The sequence below is a fragment of the Triturus cristatus genome, chromosome 1_1, assembly GCF_964204655.1.
Source record: "Triturus cristatus chromosome 1_1, aTriCri1.1, whole genome shotgun sequence".
Lineage (NCBI taxonomy): Eukaryota > Metazoa > Chordata > Amphibia > Caudata > Salamandridae > Triturus > Triturus cristatus.
This window is the reverse complement of record NC_140579.1, coordinates 275,522,713-275,543,482: the sequence shown is the minus strand read 5'-3', so window position 1 is coordinate 275,543,482 and position 20,770 is coordinate 275,522,713.

Genomic DNA, 20,770 nt, shown 5'->3' with positions numbered 1-20,770 from the left:
CTCTGCACCCACCCCTCACATGTCTCTGTCCACTGCTGGGAGTCCTCTGCACCCACCCCTCACATGTGTCTGTCCACTGCTGGGAGTCCTCTGCACCCCCCTCACATGTCTCTGGCCACTGCTGGGAGTGATATGCACCCACCCCTCATATGTCTGTCCACTGCTGGGAGTCCTCTTCACCCACCCCTCACATGTCTCTGTCCACTGCTGGGAGTGATATGCACCCACCCCTCATATGTCTGTCCACTGCTGGGAGTCCTCTGCACCCACCCCTCACATGTCTCTGTCCACTGCTGGGAGTCCTCTGCACCCACTCCTCACATGTGTCTGTCCACTGCTGGGAGTCCTCTGCACCCACCCCTCACATGTCTCTGTCCACTGCTGGGAGTGATATGCACCCACCCCTCATATGTCTGGGCACTGCTGGGAGTGATCTGCACCCACCCCTCACATGTCTCTGGGCACTGCTGGTATTCCTCTGCACCCACCCCTCACATGTCTCCGTCCACTGCTGGGAGTCCTCTGCGCCCACCCCTCAAATGTCTCTGTCCACTGCTGGGAGTCCTCTGCACCCACCCCTCACATGTGTCTGTCCACTGCTGGGAGTCCTCTGCACCCCACCTCACATGTCTCTGGCCACTGCTGGGAGTGATATGCACCGAGCCCTCATAGGTCTGTCCACTGCTGGGAGTCCTCTGCACCCACCCCTCACATGTCTCTGTCCACTGCTGGGAGTGATATGCACCCACCCCTCATGTGTCTGTCCACTGCTGGGAGTCCTCCGCACCCACCCCTCACATGTGTCTGTCCACTGCTGGGAGTCCTCTGCACCCACCCCTCACATGTCTTTGTCCACTGCTGGGAGTCCTCTGCACCCACCCCTCACATGTCTCTGTCCACTGCTGGGAGTGATATGCACCCACCCCTCATATATCTGGGCACTGATGGGAGTGATCTGCACCCACCCCTCACATATCTCTGGGCACTGCTGGTATTCCTCTGCACCCACACCTCACATGTCTCTGTCCACTGCTGGGAGTCCTCTGCACCCACCCCTCATATGTCTCTGGGCACTGCTGGTATTCCTCTGCACCTACCCCTCACATGTCTCTGTCCAGTGCTAGGAGTCCTCTGCACCCACCCCTCACATGTCTTTGTCCACTGCTGGGAGTCCTCTGCACCCATCCCTCACATGTCTCTGTCCCCTGCTGGGAGTCCTCAGCACCCACCCCTCACATGTGTCTGTCCACTGCTGGGAGTCCTCTGCACCCACCCCTCACATGTCTCTGTCCACTGCTGGGAGTGATATGCACCCACCCCTCATATGTCTGTCCACTGCTGGGAGTCCTCTGCACCCACCCCTCACATGTCTCTGTCCACTTCCGGGAGTCCTCTGCACCCACCCCTCACATGTCTCTGTCCACTGCTAGGAGTCCTCTGCACCCACCCCTCACATGTCTTTGTCCACTGCTGGGAGTCCTCTGCACCCATCCCTCACATGTCTCTGTCCCCTGCTGGGAGTCCTCAGCACCCACCCCTCACATGTGTCTGTCCACTGCTAGGAGTCCTCTGCACCCACCCCTCACATGTCTCTGTCCAATGCTGGGAGTCCTCTGCACCCACCCTTCACATGTGTCTGTCCACTGCTGGGAGTCCTCTGCACCCCCCCCTCACATGTCTCTGGCCACTGCTGGGAGTGATATGCACCCACCCCTCATATGTCTGGGCACTGCTGGGAGTGATCTGCACCCACCCCTCACATGTCTCTGGGCACTGCTGGTATTCCTCTGCACCCACCCCTCACATGTCTCTGTCCACTGCTAGGAGTCCTCTGCACCCACCCCTCACATGTCTTTGTCCACTGCTGGGAGTCCTCTGCACCCATCCCTCACATGTCTCTGTCCCCTGCTGGGAGTCCTCAGCACCCACCCCTCACATGTATCTGTCCACTGCTGGGAGTCCTCTGCACCCACCCCTCACATGTCTCTGTCCACTGCTGGGAGTGATATGCACCCACCCCTCATATGTCTGTCCACTGCTGGGAGTCCTCTGCACCCACCCCTCACATGTCTCTGTCCACTTCCGGGAGTCCTCTGCACCCACCCCTCACATGTCTCTGTCCACTGCTAGGAGTCCTCTGCACCCACCCCTCACATGTCTTTGTCCACTGCTGGGAGTCCTCTGCACCCATCCCTCACATGTCTCTGTCCCCTGCTGGGAGTCCTCAGCACCCACCCCTCACATGTGTCTGTCCACTGCTAGGAGTCCTCTGCACCCACCCCTCACATGTCTCTGTCCACTGCTGGGAGTCCTCTGCACCCACCCCTCACAGGTCTGTCCACTGCTGGGAGTCCTCTGCATCCACCCCTGACATGTGTCTGTCCACTGCTGGGAGTCCTCTGCACCCACCCCTCAGATGTCTCTGTCCACTGCTGGGAGTGATCTGCACCCACCCCTCACATGTCTCTGGGCACTGCTGGTATTCCTCTGCACCCACCCCTCACATGTCTCCGTCCACTGCTGGGAGTCCTCTGCGCCCACCCCTCACATGTCTCTGTCCACTTCCGGGAGTCCTCTGCACCCACCCCTCACATGTGTCTGTCCACTGCTGGGAGTCCTCTGCACCCACCCCTCACATGTCTCTGTCCACTGCTGGGAGTGATATGCACCCACCCCTCACATGTCTCTGGGCACTGCTGGTATTCCTCTGCACCCACCCCTCACATGTCTCTGTCCACTGCTGGGAGTCCTCTGCACCCACCCCTCACATGTCTCTGGGCACTGATGGTATTCCTCTGCACCCACCCCTCACATGTCTCTGTCCACTGCTGGTAGTCCTCTGCACCCACCCCTCACATGTCTCTGTCCACTGCTGGGAGTCCTCTGCACCCATCCCTCACATGTCTCTGTCCACTGCTGGGAGTCCTCTGCACCCACCCCTCACATGTGTCTGTCCACTGCTGGTAGTCCTCTGCACCCACCCCTCACATGTCTCTGTCCACTGCTGGAAGTGATATGCACCCACCCCTCATATGTCTGTCCACTGCTGGGAGTCCTCTTTACCCACCCCTCACATGTCTCTGTACACTGCTGGGAGTGATATGCACCCACCCCTCATATGTCTGTCCACTGCTGGGAGTCCTCTGCACCCACCCCTCACATGTCTCTGTCCACTTCTGGGAGTCCTCTGCACCCACCCCTCACATGTGTCTGTCCACTTCTGGGTGTCCTCTGCACCCACCCCTCACATGTCTCTGTCCACTGCTGGGAGTGATGTGCACCCACCCCTCATATGTCTCTGTCCACTGCTGGGATTGATCTGCACCCACCCCTCATATGTCTGTCCACTGCTGGGAGTCCTCTGCACCCACCCCTCACATGTCTCTGTCCACTGCTGGGAGTCCTCTGCACCCACCCCTCACATGTGTCTGTCCACTGCTGGGAGTCCTCTGCACCCCCCTCACATGTCTCTGGCCACTGCTGGGAGTGATATGCACCCACCCCTCATATGTCTGTCCACTGCTGGGAGTCCTCTTCACCCACCCCTCACATGTCTCTGTCCACTGCTGGGAGTGATATGCACCCACCACTCATATGTCTGTCCACTGCTGGGAGTCCTCTGCACCCACCCCTCACATGTCTCTGTCCACTGCTGGGAGTCCTCTGCACCCACTCCTCACATGTGTCTGTCCACTGCTGGGAGTCCTCTGCACCCACCCCTCACATGTCTCTGTCCACTGCTGGGAGTGATATGCACCCACCCCTCATATGTCTGGGCACTGCTGGGAGTGATCTGCACCCACCCCTCACATGTCTCTGGGCACTGCTGGTATTCCTCTGCACCCACCCCTCACATGTCTCCGTCCACTGCTGGGAGTCCTCTGCGCCCACCCCTCAAATGTCTCTGTCCACTGCTGGGAGTCCTCTGCACCCACCCCTCACATGTGTCTGTCCACTGCTGGGAGTCCTCTGCACCCCACCTCACATGTCTCTGGCCACTGCTGGGAGTGATATGCACCGAGCCCTCATAGGTCTGTCCACTGCTGGGAGTCCTCTGCACCCACCCCTCACATGTCTCTGTCCACTGCTGGGAGTGATATGCACCCACCCCTCATATGTCTGTCCACTGCTGGGAGTCCTCTGCACCCACTCCTCACATGTCTCTGTCCACTGCTGGGAGTCCTCCGCACCCACCCCTCACATGTGTCTGTCCACTGCTGGGAGTCCTCTGCACCCACCCCTCACATGTCTTTGTCCACTGCTGGGAGTCCTCTGCACCCACCCCTCACATGTCTCTGTCCACTGCTGGGAGTGATATGCACCCACCCCTCATATATCTGGGCACTGATGGGAGTGATCTGCACCCACCCCTCACATATCTCTGGGCACTGCTGGTATTCCTCTGCACCCACACCTCACATGTCTCTGTCCACTGCTGGGAGTCCTCTGCACCCACCCCTCATATGTCTCTGGGCACTGCTGGTATTCCTCTGCACCCACCCCTCACATGTCTCTGTCCACTGCTAGGAGTCCTCTGCACCCACCCCTCACATGTCTTTGTCCACTGCTGGGAGTCCTCTGCACCCATCCCTCACATGTCTCTGTCCCCTGCTGGGAGTCCTCAGCACCCACCCCTCACATGTGTCTGTCCACTGCTGGGAGTCCTCTGCACCCACCCCTCACATGTCTCTGTCCACTGCTGGGAGTGATATGCACCCACCCCTCATATGTCTGTCCACTGCTGGGAGTCCTCTGCACCCACCCCTCACATGTCTCTGTCCACTTCCGGGAGTCCTCTGCACCCACCCCTCACATGTCTCTGTCCACTGCTAGGAGTCCTCTGCACCCACCCCTCACATGTCTTTGTCCACTGCTGGGAGTCCTCTGCACCCATCCCTCTCATGTCTCTGTCCCCTGCTGGGAGTCCTCAGCACCCACCCCTCACATGTGTCTGTCCACTGCTAGGAGTCCTCTGCACCCACCCCTCACATGTCTCTGTCCAATGCTGGGAGTCCTCTGCACCCACCCCTCACAGGTCTGTCCACTGCTGGGAGTCCTCTGCACCCACCCCTGACATGTGTCTGTCCACTGCTGGGAGTCCTCTGCACCCACCCCTCACATGTCTCTGTCCACTGCTGGGAGTGATCTGCACCCACCCCTCACATGTCTCTGGGCACTGCTGGTATTCCTCTGCACCCACCCCTCACATGTCTCCGTCCACTGCTGGGAGTCCTCTGCGCCCACCCCTCACATGTCTCTGTCCACTTCCGGGAGTCCTCTGCACCCACCCCTCACATGTGTCTGTCCACTGCTGGGAGTCCTCTGCACCCACCCCTCACATGTCTCTGTCCACTGCTGGGAGTGATATGCACCCACCCCTCATATGTCTCTGTCCACTGCTGGGAGTGATCTGAACCCACCCCTCATATGTCTGTCTACTGCTGGGAGTCCTCTGCACCCACCCCTCACATGTCTCTGTCCACTGCTGGGAGTCCTCTGCATCCACCCCTCACATGTGTCTGTCAACTGCTGGGAGTCCTCTGCACCCCCCTCACATGTCTCTGTCCACTTCTGGGAGTCCTCTGCACATACCCCTCACATGTGTCTGTCCACTGCTGGGTGTCCTCTGCACCCACCCCTCACATGTCTCTGTCCACTGCTGGGAGTGATATGCACCCACCCCTCATATGTCTCTGTCCACTGCTGGGAGTGATCTGCACCCACCCCTCATATGTCTGTCCACTGCTGGGAGTCCTCTGCACCCACCCCTCACATGTCTCTGTCCACTGCTGGGAGTCCTCTGCACCCACCCCTCACATGTGTCTGTCCACTGCTGGGAGTCCTCTGCACCCCCCCTCACATGTCTCTGGCCACTGCTGGGAGTGATGTGCACCCACCCCTCATATGTCTGTCCACTGCTGGGAGTCCTCTTCACCCACCCCTCACATGTCTCTGTCCACTGCTGGGAGTGATATGCACCCACCCCTCATATGTCTGTCCGCTGCTGGGAGTCCTCTGCACCCACCCCTCACATGTCTCTGTCCACTGCTGGGAGTTCTCTGCACCCACTCCTCACATGTGTCTGTCCACTGCTGGAAGTCCTCTGCACCCACCCCTCACATGTCTCTGTCCACTGCTGGGAGTGATATGCACCCACCCCTCATATGTCTGGGCACTGCTGGGAGTGATCTGCACCCACCCCTCACATGTCTCTGGGCACTGCTGGTATTCCTCTGCACCCACCCCTCACATGTCTCCGTCCACTGCTGGGAGTCCTCTGCGCCCACCCCTCACATGTCTCTGTCCACTGCTGGGAGTCCTCTGCACCCACCCCTCACATGTGTCTGTCCACTGCTGGGAGTCCTCTGCACCCCCCCTCACATGTCTGGCCACTGCTGGGAGTGATATGCACCGAGCCCTCATAGGTCTGTCCACTGCTGGGAGTCCTCTGCACCCACCCCTCACATGTCTCTGTCCACTGCTGGGAGTGATATGCACCCACCCCTCATATGTCTGTCCACTGCTGGGACTCCTCTGCACCCACTCCTCACATGTCTCTGTCCACTGCTGGGAGTCCTCCGCACCCACCCCTCACATGTGTCTGTCCACTGCTGGGAGTCCTCTGCACCCACCCCTCACATGTCTCTGTCCACTGCTGGGAGTCCTCTGCACCCACCCCTCACATGTCTCTGTCCACTGCTGGGAGTGATATGCACCCACCCCTCATATATCTGGGCACTGCTGGGAGTGATCTGCACCCACCCCTCACATATCTCTGGGCACTGCTGGTATTCCTCTGCACCCACCCCTCACATGTCTCTGTCCACTGCTGGGAGTCCTCTGCATCCACCCCTCACATGTCTCTGGGCACTGCTGGTATTCCTCTGCACCCACCCCTCACATGTCTCTGTCCACTGCTAGGAGTCCTCTGCACCCACCCCTCACATGTCTTTATCCACTGCTGGGAGTCCTCTGCACCCATCCCTCACATGTCTCTGTCCACTGCTGGGAGTCCTCTGCACCCACCCCTCACATGTGTCTGTCCACTGCTGGGAGTCCTCTGCACCCACCCCTCACATGTCTCTGTCCACTGCTGGGAGTGATATGCACCCACCACTCATATGTCTGTCCACTGCTGGGAGTCCTCTTTACCCACCCCTCACATGTCTCTGTCCACTGCTGGGAGTGATATGCACCCACCCCTTATATGTCTGTCCACTGCTGGGAGTCCTCTGCACCCACCCCTCACATGTCTCTGTCCACTTCCGGGAGTCCTCTGCACCAACCCCTCACATGTGTCTGTCCACTGCTGGGAGTCCTCTGCACCCACCCCTCACATGTCTCTGTCCACTGCTGGGAGTCCTCTGCACCCACCCCTCAAATGTGTCTGTCCACTGCTGGGAGTCCTCTGCACCCCCCTCACATGTCTCTGGCCACTGTTGGGAGTGATATGCACCCACCCCTCATATGTCTGTACATTGCTGGGCGTCCTCTGCACCCACCCCTCACATGTCTCTGCCCACTGCTGGGAGTGATATGCACCCAACCCTCATATGTCTGTCCACTGCTGGGAGTCCTCTGCACCCACCCCTCACATGTCTCTGTCCTCTGCTGGGAGTTCTCTGCACCCACTCCTCACATGTGTCTGTCCACTGCTGGGAGTCCTCTGCACCCACCCCTCACATGTCTCTGTCCACTGCTGGGAGTGATATGCACCCACCCCTCATATGTCTGGGCACTGCTGGGAGTGATCTGCACCCACCCCTCACATGTCTCTGGGCACTGCTGGTATTCCTCTGCACCCACCCCTCACATGTCTCTGTCCACTGCTGGGAGTGATATGCATCCACCCCTCATATGTCTGGCCACTGCTGGGAGTGATCTGCACCCACCCCTCACATGTCTCTGGCCACTGCTGGTATTCCTCTGCACCCACCCCTCACATGTCTCTGTCCACTGCTGGGAGTGATATGCACCCACCCCTCATATGTCTGTCCACTGCTGGGAGTCCTCTGCACCCACTCCTCACATGTCTCTGTCCACTGCTGGGAGTCCTCCGCACCCACCCCTCACATGTGTCTGTCCACTGCTGGGAGTCCTCTGCACCCACCCCTCACATGTCTTTGTCCACTGCTGGGAGTCCTCTGCACCCACCCCTCACATGTCTCTGTCCACTGCTGGGAGTGATATGCACCCACCCCTCATATATCTGGGCACTGATGGGAGTGATCTGCACCCACCCCTCACATATCTCTGGGCACTGCTGGTATTCCTCTGCACCCACACCTCACATGTCTCTGTCCACTGCTGGGAGTCCTCTGCACCCACCCCTCATATGTCTCTGGGCACTGCTGGTATTCCTCTGCACCCACCCCTCACATGTCTCTGTCCACTGCTAGGAGTCCTCTGCACCCACCCCTCACATGTCTTTGTCCACTGCTGGGAGTCCTCTGCACCCATCCCTCACATGTCTCTGTCCCCTGCTGGGAGTCCTCAGCACCCACCCCTCACATGTGTCTGTCCACTGCTGGGAGTCCTCTGCACCCACCCCTCACATGTCTCTGTCCACTGCTGGGAGTGATATGCACCCACCCCTCATATGTCTGTCCACTGCTGGGAGTCCTCTGCACCCACCCCTCACATGTCTCTGTCCACTTCCGGGAGTCCTCTGCACCCACCCCTCACATGTCTCTGTCCACTGCTAGGAGTCCTCTGCACCCACCCCTCACATGTCTTTGTCCACTGCTGGGAGTCCTCTGCACCCATCTCTCACATGTCTCTGTCCCCTGCTGGGAGTCCTCAGCACCCACCCCTCACATGTGTCTATCCACTGCTAGGAGTCCTCTGCACCCACCCCTCACATGTCTCTGTCCAATGCTGGGAGTCCTCTGCACCCACCCCTCACAGGTCTGTCCACTGCTGGGAGTCCTCTGCACCCACCCCTGACATGTGTCTGTCCACTGCTGGGAGTCCTCTGCACCCACCCCTCACATGTCTCTGTCCACTGCTGGGAGTGATCTGCACCCACCCCTCACATGTCTCTGGGCACTGCTGGTATTCCTCTGCACCCACCCCTCACATGTCTCCGTCCACTGCTGGGAGTCCTCTGCGCCCACCCCTCACATGTCTCTGTCCACTTCCGGGAGTCCTCTGCACCCACCCCTCACATGTGTCTGTCCACTGCTGGGAGTCCTCTGCACCCACCCCTCACATGTCTCTGTCCACTGCTGGGAGTGATATGCACCCACCCCTCATATGTCTCTGTCCACTGCTGGGAGTGATCTGAACCCACCCCTCATATGTCTGTCCACTGCTGGGAGTCCTCTGCACCCACCCCTCACATGTCTCTGTCCACTGCTGGGAGTCCTCTGCATCCACCCCTCACATGTGTCTGTCAACTGCTGGGAGTCCTCTGCACCCCCCTCACATGTCTCTGTCCACTTCTGGGAGTCCTCTGCACATACCCCTCACATGTGTCTGTCCACTGCTGGGTGTCCTCTGCACCCACCCCTCACATGTCTCTGTCCACTGCTGGGAGTGATAGGCACCCACCCCTCATATGTCTCTGTCCACTGCTGGGAGTGATCTGCACCCACCCCTCATATGTCTGTCCACTGCTGGGAGTCCTCTGCACCCACCCCTCACATGTCTCTGTCCACTGCTGGGAGTCCTCTGCACCCACCCCTCACATGTGTCTGTCCACTGCTGGGAGTCCTCTGCACCCCCCCTCACATGTCTCTGGCCACTGCTGGGAGTGATGTGCACCCACCCCTCATATGTCTGTCCACTGCTGGGAGTCCTCTTCACCCACCCCTCACATGTCTCTGTCCACTGCTGGGAGTGATATGCACCCACCCCTCATATGTCTGTCCGCTGCTGGGAGTCCTCTGCACCCACCCCTCACATGTCTCTGTCCACTGCTGGCAGTCCTCTGCACCCACTCCTCACATGTGTCTGTCCACTGCTGGAAGTCCTCTGCACCCACCCCTCACATGTCTCTGTCCACTGCTGGGAGTGATATGCACCCACCCCTCATATGTCTGGGCACTGCTGGGAGTGATCTGCACCCACCCCTCACATGTCTCTGGGCACTGCTGGTATTCCTCTGCACCCACCCCTCACATGTCTCCGTCCACTGCTGGGAGTCCTCTGCGCCCACCCCTCACATGTCTCTGTCCACTGCTGGGAGTCCTCTGCACCCACCCCTCACATGTGTCTGTCCACTGCTGGGAGTCCTCTGCACCCCCCCTCACATGTCTGGCCACTGCTGGGAGTGATATGCACCGAGCCCTCATAGGTCTGTCCACTGCTGGGAGTCCTCTGCACCCACCCCTCACATGTCTCTGTCCACTGCTGGGAGTGATATGCACCCACCCCTCATATGTCTGTCCACTGCTGGGACTCCTCTGCACCCACTCCTCACATGTCTCTGTCCACTGCTGGGAGTCCTCCGCACCCACCCCTCACATGTGTCTGTCCACTGCTGGGAGTCCTCTGCACCCACCCCTCACATGTCTCTGTCCACTGCTGGGAGTCCTCTGCACCCACCCCTCACATGTCTCTGTCCACTGCTGGGAGTGATATGCACCCACCCCTCATATATCTGGGCACTGCTGGGAGTGATCTGCACCCACCCCTCACATATCTCTGGGCACTGCTGGTATTCCTCTGCACCCACCCCTCACATGTCTCTGTCCACTGCTGGGAGTCCTCTGCATCCACCCCTCACATGTCTCTGGGCACTGCTGGTATTCCTCTGCACCCACCCCTCACATGTCTCTGTCCACTGCTAGGAGTCCTCTGCACCCACCCCTCACATGTCTTTATCCACTGCTGGGAGTCCTCTGCACCCATCCCTCACATGTCTCTGTCCACTGCTGGGAGTCCTCTGCACCCACCCCTCACATGTGTCTGTCCACTGCTGGGAGTCCTCTGCACCCACCCCTCACATGTCTCTGTCCACTGCTGGGAGTGATATGCACCCACCACTCATATGTCTGTCCACTGCTGGGAGTCCTCTTTACCCACCCCTCACATGTCTCTGTCCACTGCTGGGAGTGATATGCACCCACCCCTTATATGTCTGTCCACTGCTGGGAGTCCTCTGCACCCACCCCTCACATGTCTCTGTCCACTTCCGGGAGTCCTCTGCACCAACCCCTCACATGTGTCTGTCCACTGCTGGGAGTCCTCTGCACCCACCCCTCACATGTCTCTGTCCACTGCTGGGAGTCCTCTGCACCCACCCCTCAAATGTGTCTGTCCACTGCTGGGAGTCCTCTGCACCCCCCTCACATGTCTCTGGCCACTGTTGGGAGTGATATGCACCCACCCCTCATATGTCTGTACATTGCTGGGCGTCCTCTGCACCCACCCCTCACATGTCTCTGCCCACTGCTGGGAGTGATATGCACCCACCCCTCATATGTCTGTCCACTGCTGGGAGTCCTCTGCACCCACCCCTCACATGTCTCTGTCCACTGCTGGGAGTCCTCTGCACCCACCCCTCACATGTGTCTGTCCACTGCTGGGAGTCCTCTGCACCCACCCCTCACATGTCTCTGTCCACTGCTGGGAGTGATATGCACCCACCACTCATATGTCTGTCCACTGCTGGGAGTCCTCTTTACCCACCCCTCACATGTCTCTGTCCACTGCTGGGAGTGATATGCACCCACCCCTTATATGTCTGTCCACTGCTGGGAGTCCTCTGCACCCACCCCTCACATGTCTCTGTCCACTTCCGGGAGTCCTCTGCACCAACCCCTCACATGTGTCTGTCCACTGCTGGGAGTCCTCTGCACCCACCCCTCACATGTCTCTGTCCACTGCTGGGAGTCCTCTGCACCCACCCCTCAAATGTGTCTGTCCACTGCTGGGAGTCCTCTGCACCCCCCTCACATGTCTCTGGCCACTGTTGGGAGTGATATGCACCCACCCCTCATATGTCTGTACATTGCTGGGCGTCCTCTGCACCCACCCCTCACATGTCTCTGCCCACTGCTGGGAGTGATATGCACCCAACCCTCATATGTCTGTCCACTGCTGGGAGTCCTCTGCACCCACCCCTCACATGTCTCTGTCCTCTGCTGGGAGTTCTCTGCACCCACTCCTCACATGTGTCTGTCCACTGCTGGGAGTCCTCTGCACCCACCCCTCACATGTCTCTGTCCACTGCTGGGAGTGATATGCACCCACCCCTCATATGTCTGGGCACTGCTGGGAGTGATCTGCACCCACCCCTCACATGTCTCTGGGCACTGCTGGTATTCCTCTGCACCCACCCCTCACATGTCTCTGTCCACTGCTGGGAGTGATATGCATCCACCCCTCATATGTCTGGCCACTGCTGGGAGTGATCTGCACCCACCCCTCACATGTCTCTGGCCACTGCTGGTATTCCTCTGCACCCACCCCTCACATGTCTCTGTCCACTGCTGGGAGTGATATGCACCCACCCCTCATATGTCTGTCCACTGCTGGGAGTCCTCTGCACCCACTCCTCACATGTCTCTGTCCACTGCTGGGAGTCCTCCGCACCCACCCCTCACATGTGTCTGTCCACTGCTGGGAGTCCTCTGCACCCACCCCTCACATGTCTTTGTCCACTGCTGGGAGTCCTCTGCACCCACCCCTCACATGTCTCTGTCCACTGCTGGGAGTGATATGCACCCACCCCTCATATATCTGGGCACTGATGGGAGTGATCTGCACCCACCCCTCACATATCTCTGGGCACTGCTGGTATTCCTCTGCACCCACACCTCACATGTCTCTGTCCACTGCTGGGAGTCCTCTGCACCCACCCCTCATATGTCTCTGGGCACTGCTGGTATTCCTCTGCACCCACCCCTCACATGTCTCTGTCCACTGCTAGGAGTCCTCTGCACCCACCCCTCACATGTCTTTGTCCACTGCTGGGAGTCCTCTGCACCCATCCCTCACATGTCTCTGTCCCCTGCTGGGAGTCCTCAGCACCCACCCCTCACATGTGTCTGTCCACTGCTGGGAGTCCTCTGCACCCACCCCTCACATGTCTCTGTCCACTGCTGGGAGTGATATGCACCCACCCCTCATATGTCTGTCCACTGCTGGGAGTCCTCTGCACCCACCCCTCACATGTCTCTGTCCACTTCCGGGAGTCCTCTGCACCCACCCCTCACATGTCTCTGTCCACTGCTAGGAGTCCTCTGCACCCACCCCTCACATGTCTTTGTCCACTGCTGGGAGTCCTCTGCACCCATCCCTCACATGTCTCTGTCCCCTGCTGGGAGTCCTCAGCACCCACCCCTCACATGTGTCTATCCACTGCTAGGAGTCCTCTGCACCCACCCCTCACATGTCTCTGTCCAATGCTGGGAGTCCTCTGCACCCACCCCTCACAGGTCTGTCCACTGCTGGGAGTCCTCTGCACCCACCCCTGACATGTGTCTGTCCACTGCTGGGAGTCCTCTGCACCCACCCCTCACATGTCTCTGTCCACTGCTGGGAGTGATCTGCACCCACCCCTCACATGTCTCTGGGCACTGCTGGTATTCCTCTGCACCCACCCCTCACATGTCTCCGTCCACTGCTGGGAGTCCTCTGCGCCCACCCCTCACATGTCTCTGTCCACTTCCGGGAGTCCTCTGCACCCACCCCTCACATGTGTCTGTCCACTGCTGGGAGTCCTCTGCACCCACCCCTCACATGTCTCTGTCCACTGCTGGGAGTGATATGCACCCACCCCTCATATGTCTCTGTCCACTGCTGGGAGTGATCTGAACCCACCCCTCATATGTCTGTCCACTGCTGGGAGTCCTCTGCACCCACCCCTCACATGTCTCTGTCCACTGCTGGGAGTCCTCTGCATCCACCCCTCACATGTGTCTGTCAACTGCTGGGAGTCCTCTGCACCCCCCTCACATGTCTCTGTCCACTTCTGGGAGTCCTCTGCACATACCCCTCACATGTGTCTGTCCACTGCTGGGTGTCCTCTGCACCCACCCCTCACATGTCTCTGTCCACTGCTGGGAGTGATAGGCACCCACCCCTCATATGTCTCTGTCCACTGCTGGGAGTGATCTGCACCCACCCCTCATATGTCTGTCCACTGCTGGGAGTCCTCTGCACCCACCCCTCACATGTCTCTGTCCACTGCTGGGAGTCCTCTGCACCCACCCCTCACATGTGTCTGTCCACTGCTGGGAGTCCTCTGCACCCCCCCTCACATGTCTCTGGCCACTGCTGGGAGTGATGTGCACCCACCCCTCATATGTCTGTCCACTGCTGGGAGTCCTCTTCACCCACCCCTCACATGTCTCTGTCCACTGCTGGGAGTGATATGCACCCACCCCTCATATGTCTGTCCGCTGCTGGGAGTCCTCTGCACCCACCCCTCACATGTCTCTGTCCACTGCTGGCAGTCCTCTGCACCCACTCCTCACATGTGTCTGTCCACTGCTGGAAGTCCTCTGCACCCACCCCTCACATGTCTCTGTCCACTGCTGGGAGTGATATGCACCCACCCCTCATATGTCTGGGCACTGCTGGGAGTGATCTGCACCCACCCCTCACATGTCTCTGGGCACTGCTGGTATTCCTCTGCACCCACCCCTCACATGTCTCCGTCCACTGCTGGGAGTCCTCTGCGCCCACCCCTCACATGTCTCTGTCCACTGCTGGGAGTCCTCTGCACCCACCCCTCTCATGTGTCTGTCCACTGCTGGGAGTCCTCTGCACCCCCCCTCACATGTCTGGCCACTGCTGGGAGTGATATGCACCGAGCCCTCATAGGTCTGTCCACTGCTGGGAGTCCTCTGCACCCACCCCTCACATGTCTCTGTCCACTGCTGGGAGTGATATGCACCCACCCCTCATATGTCTGTCCACTGCTGGGACTCCTCTGCACCCACTCCTCACATGTCTCTGTCCACTGCTGGGAGTCCTCCGCACCCACCCCTCACATGTGTCTGTCCACTGCTGGGAGTCCTCTGCACCCACCCCTCACATGTCTCTGTCCACTGCTGGGAGTCCTCTGCACCCACCCCTCACATGTCTCTGTCCACTGCTGGGAGTGATATGCACCCACCCCTCATATATCTGGGCACTGCTGGGAGTGATCTGCACCCACCCCTCACATATCTCTGGGCACTGCTGGTATTCCTCTGCACCCACCCCTCACATGTCTCTGTCCACTGCTGGGAGTCCTCTGCATCCACCCCTCACATGTCTCTGGGCACTGCTGGTATTCCTCTGCACCCACCCCTCACATGTCTCTGTCCACTGCTAGGAGTCCTCTGCACCCACCCCTCACATGTCTTTATCCACTGCTGGGAGTCCTCTGCACCCATCCCTCACATGTCTCTGTCCACTGCTGGGAGTCCTCTGCACCCACCCCTCACATGTGTCTGTCCACTGCTGGGAGTCCTCTGCACCCACCCCTCACATGTCTCTGTCCACTGCTGGGAGTGATATGCACCCACCACTCATATGTCTGTCCACTGCTGGGAGTCCTCTTTACCCACCCCTCACATGTCTCTGTCCACTGCTGGGAGTGATATGCACCCACCCCTTATATGTCTGTCCACTGCTGGGAGTCCTCTGCACCCACCCCTCACATGTCTCTGTCCACTTCCGGGAGTCCTCTGCACCAACCCCTCACATGTGTCTGTCCACTGCTGGGAGTCCTCTGCACCCACCCCTCACATGTCTCTGTCCACTGCTGGGAGTCCTCTGCACCCACCCCTCAAATGTGTCTGTCCACTGCTGGGAGTCCTCTGCACCCCCCTCACATGTCTCTGGCCACTGTTGGGAGTGATATGCACCCACCCCTCATATGTCTGTACATTGCTGGGCGTCCTCTGCACCCACCCCTCACATGTCTCTGCCCACTGCTGGGAGTGATATGCACCCACCCCTCATATGTCTGTCCACTGCTGGGAGTCCTCTGCACCCACCCCTCACATGTCTCTGTCCTCTGCTGGGAGTTCTCTGCACCCACTCCTCACATGTGTCTGTCCACTGCTGGGAGTCCTCTGCACCCACCCCTCACATGTCTCTGTCCACTGCTGGGAGTGATATGCAACCACCCCTCATATGTCTGGGCACTGCTGTGAGTGATCTGCACCCACCCCTCACATGTCTCTGGGCACTGCTGGTATTCCTCTGCACCCACCCCTCACATGTCTCTGTCCACTGCTGGGAGTGATATGCATCCACCCCTCATATGTCTGGCCACTGCTGGGAGTGATCTGCACCCACCCCTCACATGTCTCTGGCCACTGCTGGTATTCCTCTGCACCCACCCCTCACATGTCTCTGTCCACTGCTGGGAGTCCTCTGCCCCCACCCCTCACATGTCTCTGTCCACTGCTGAGAGTCCTCTGCACCCACCCCTCACATGTCTCTGTCCACTGCTGGGAGTCTTCTGCACCCACCCCTCACATGTGTCGGTCCACTGCTGGGAGTCCTCTGCACCCACCCCTCACATGTGTCTGTCCACTGCTGGGAGTCCTCTGCACCCACCCGTCACATGTCTCTGTCCACTGCTGGGAGTGATATGCACCCACCCCTCATATGCCTGTCCACTGCTGGGAGTCCTCTGCACCCACCCCTCATATGTCTCTGTCCACTGCTGGGAGTCCTCTGCACCCACCCCTCACATGTGTCTGTCCACTGCTGGGAGTCCTCTGCACCCACCCCTCACATGTCTCTGTCCACTGCTGGGAGTCCTTTGCACCCACCCCTCACATGTCTCTGTCCACTGCTGGGAGTCCTCTGCACCCACCCCTCACATGTCTCTGGGCACTACTGGTATTCCTCTGCACCCACCCCTCACATGTCTCTGTCCACTGCTGGGAGTCCTCTGCACCCACCCCTCACATGTCTCTGTCCACTGCTGGGAGTCCTCTGCACCAACCCCTCACATGTGTCTGTCCACTGCTGGGAGTGATATGCACCCACCCCTCATATGCGTGTCCACTGCTGGGAGTCCTCTTTACCCACCCCTCAAATGTCTCTGTCCACTGCTGGGAGTGATATGCACCCACCCCTCATATGTCTGTCCACTGCTGGGAGTCCTCTGCACCCACCCCTCACATGTGTCTGTCCACTGCTGGGAGTCCTCTGCACCCACCCCTCACATGTCTCTGTCCACTGCTGGGAGTGATATGCACCCACCCCTCATATGTCTCTGTCCACTGCTGGGAGTGATCTGCACTCACCCCTCATATGTCTGTCCACTGCTGGGACTCTTCTGCACCCACCCCTCACATGTCTCTGTCCACTGCTGGGAGTCCTCTGCACCCACCCCTCACATGTCTCTGGGCACTGCTGGTATTCCTCTGCACCCACCCCTCACATGTCTCTGTCCACTGCTGGGAGTCCTCTGCACCCACCCCTCACATGTCTTTGTCCACTGCTGGGAGTCCTCTGCACCCATCCCTCACATGTCTCTGTCCACTGCTGGGAGTCCTCTGCACCCACCCCTCACATGTGTCTGTCCACTGCTGGGAGTCCTCTGCACCCACCCCTCACATGTCTCTGTCCACTGCTGGGAGTGATATGCACCCACCACTCATATGTCTGTCCACTGCTGGGAGTCCTCTTTACCCACCCCTCACATGTCTCTGTCCACTGCTGGGAGTGATATGCACCCACCCCTCATATGTCTGTCCACTGCTGGGAGTCCTCTGCACCCACCCCTGACATGTCTCTGTCCACTTCCGGGAGTCCTCTGCACCAACCCCTCACATGTGTCTGTCCACTGCTGGGAGTCCTCTGCACCCACCCCTCACATGTCTCTGTCCACTGCTGGGAGTCCTCTGCACCCACCCCTCAAATGTGTCTGTCCACTGCTGGGAGTCCTCTGCACCCCCCCTCACATGTCTCTGGCCACTGTTGGGAGTTATATGCACCCACCTCTCATATGTCTGTACATTGCTGGGCGTCCTCTGCACCCACCCCTCACATGTCTCTGCCCACTGCTGGGAGTGATATGCACCCACCTCTCATATGTCTGTCCACTGCTGGGAGTCCTCTGCACCCACACCTCACATGTCTCTGTCCTCTGCTGGGAGTTCTCTGCACCCACTCCTCACATGTGTCTGTCCACTGCTGGGAGTCCTCTGCACCCACCCCTCACATGTCTCTGTCCACTGCTGGGAGTGATATGCACCCACCCCTCATATGTCTGGGCACTGCTGGGAGTGATCTGCACCCACCCCTCACATGTCTCTGGGCACTGCTGGTATTCCTCTGCACCCACCCCTCACATGTCTCTGTCCACTGCTGGGAGTGATATGCATCCACCCCTCATATGTCTGGCCACTGCTGGGAGTGATCTGCACCCACCCCTCACATGTCTCTGGCCACTGCTGGTATTCCTCTGCACCCACCCCTCACATGTCTCTGTCCACTGCTGGGAGTCCTCTGCACCCACCCCTCACATGTCTCTGTCCACTGCTGGGAGTCCTCTGCACCAACCCCTCACATGTGTCTGTCCACTGCTGGGAGTGATATGCACCCACCCCTCATATGCGTGTCCACTGCTGGGAGTCCTCTTTACCCACCCCTCAAATGTCTCTGTCCACTGCTGGGAGTGATATGCACCCACCCCTCATATGTCTGTCCACTGCTGGGAGTCCTCTGCACCCACCCCTCACATGTGTCTGTCCACTGCTGGGAGTCCTCTGCACCCACCCCTCACATGTCTCTGTCCACTGCTGGGAGTGATATGCACCCACCCCTCATATGTCTCTGTCCACTGCTGGGAGTGATCTGCACTCACCCCTCATATGTCTGTCCACTGCTGGGACTCTTCTGCACCCACCCCTCACATGTCTCTGTCCACTGCTGGGAGTCCTCTGCACCCACCCCTCACATGTCTCTGGGCACTGCTGGTATTCCTCTGCACCCACCCCTCACATGTCTGTCCACTGCTGGGAGTCCTCTGCACCCACCCCTCACATGTCTTTGTCCACTGCTGGGAGTCCTCTGCACCCATCCCTCACATGTCTCTGTCCACTGCTGGGAGTCCTCTGCACCCACCCCTCACATGTGTCTGTCCACTGCTGGGAGTCCTCTGCACCCACCCCTCACATGTCTCTGTCCACTGCTGGGAGTGATATGCACCCACCACTCATATGTCTGTCCACTGCTGGGAGTCCTCTTTACCCACCCCTCACATGTCTCTGTCCACTGCTGGGAGTGATATGCACCCACCCCTCATATGTCTGTCCACTGCTGGGAGTCCTCTGCACCCACCCCTGACATGTCTCTGTCCACTTCCGGGAGTCCTCTGCACCAACCCCTCACATGTGTCTGTCCACTGCTGGGAGTCCTCTGCACCCACCCCTCACATGTCTCTGTCCACTGCTGGGAGTCCTCTGCACCCACCCCTCAAATGTGTCTGTCCACTGCTGGGAGTCCTCTGCACCCCCCCTCACATGTCTCTGGCCACTGTTGGGAGTGATATGCACCCACCCCTCATATGTCTGTACATTGCTGGGCGTCCTCTGCATCCACCCCTCACATGTCTCTGCCCACTGCTGGGAGTGATATGCACCCACCCCTCATATGTCTGTCCACTGCTGGGAGTCCTCTGCACCCACCCCTCACATGTCTCTGTCCTCTGCTGGGAGTTCTCTGCACCCACTCCTCACATGTGTCTGTCCACTGCTGGGAGTGCTCTGCACCCACCCCTCACATGTCTCTGTCCACTGCTGGGAGTGATATGCACCCACCCCTCATATGTCTGGGCACTGCTGGGAGTGATCTGCACCCACCCCTCACATGTCTCTGGGCACTGCTGGTATTCCTCTGCACCCACCCCTCACATGTCTCTGTCCACTGCTGGGAGTGATATGCATCCACCCCTCATATGTCTGGCCACTGCTGGGAGTGATCTGCACCCACCCCTCACATGTCTCTGGCCACTGCTGGTATTCCTCTGCACCCACCCCTCACATGTCTCTGTCCACTGCTGGGAGTCCTCTGCCCCCACCCCTCACATGTCTCTGTCCACTGCTGGGAGTCCTCTGCACCCACCCCTCACATGTGTCGGTCCACTGCTGGGAGTCCTCTGCACCCACCCCTCACATGTGTCTGTCCACTGCTGGGAGTCCTCTGCACCCACCCCTCACATGTCTCTGTCCACTGCTGGGAGTGATATGCACCCACCCCTCATATGCCTGTCCACTGCTGGGAGTCCTCTGCACCCACCCCTCATATGTCTCTGTCCACTGCTGGGAGTCCTCTGCACCCACCCCTCACATGTGTCTGTCCACTGCTGGGAGTCCTCTGCACCCACCCCTCACATGTCTCTGTCCACTGCTGGGAGTCCTTTGCACCCACCCCTCACATGTCTCTGTCCACTGCTGGGAGTCCTCTGCACCCACCCCTCACATGTCTCTGTCCACTGCTGGGAGTCCTCTGCACCAACCCCTCACATTTGTCTGTCCACTGCTGGGAGTGATATGCACCCACCCCTCATATGCGTGTCCACTGCTGGGAGTCCTCTTTACCCACCCCTCAAATGTCTCTGTCCACTGCTGGGAGTGATATGCACCCACCCCTCATATGTCTGTCCACTGCTGGGAGTCCTCTGCACCCACCCCTCACATGTGTCTGTCCACTGCTGGGAGTCCTCTGCACCCACCCCTCACATGTCTCTGTCCACTGCTGGGAGTGATATGCACCCACCCCTCATATGTCTCTGTCCACTGCTGGGAGTGATCTGCACTCACCCCTCATATGTCTGTCCACTGCTGGGACTCTTCTGCACCCACCC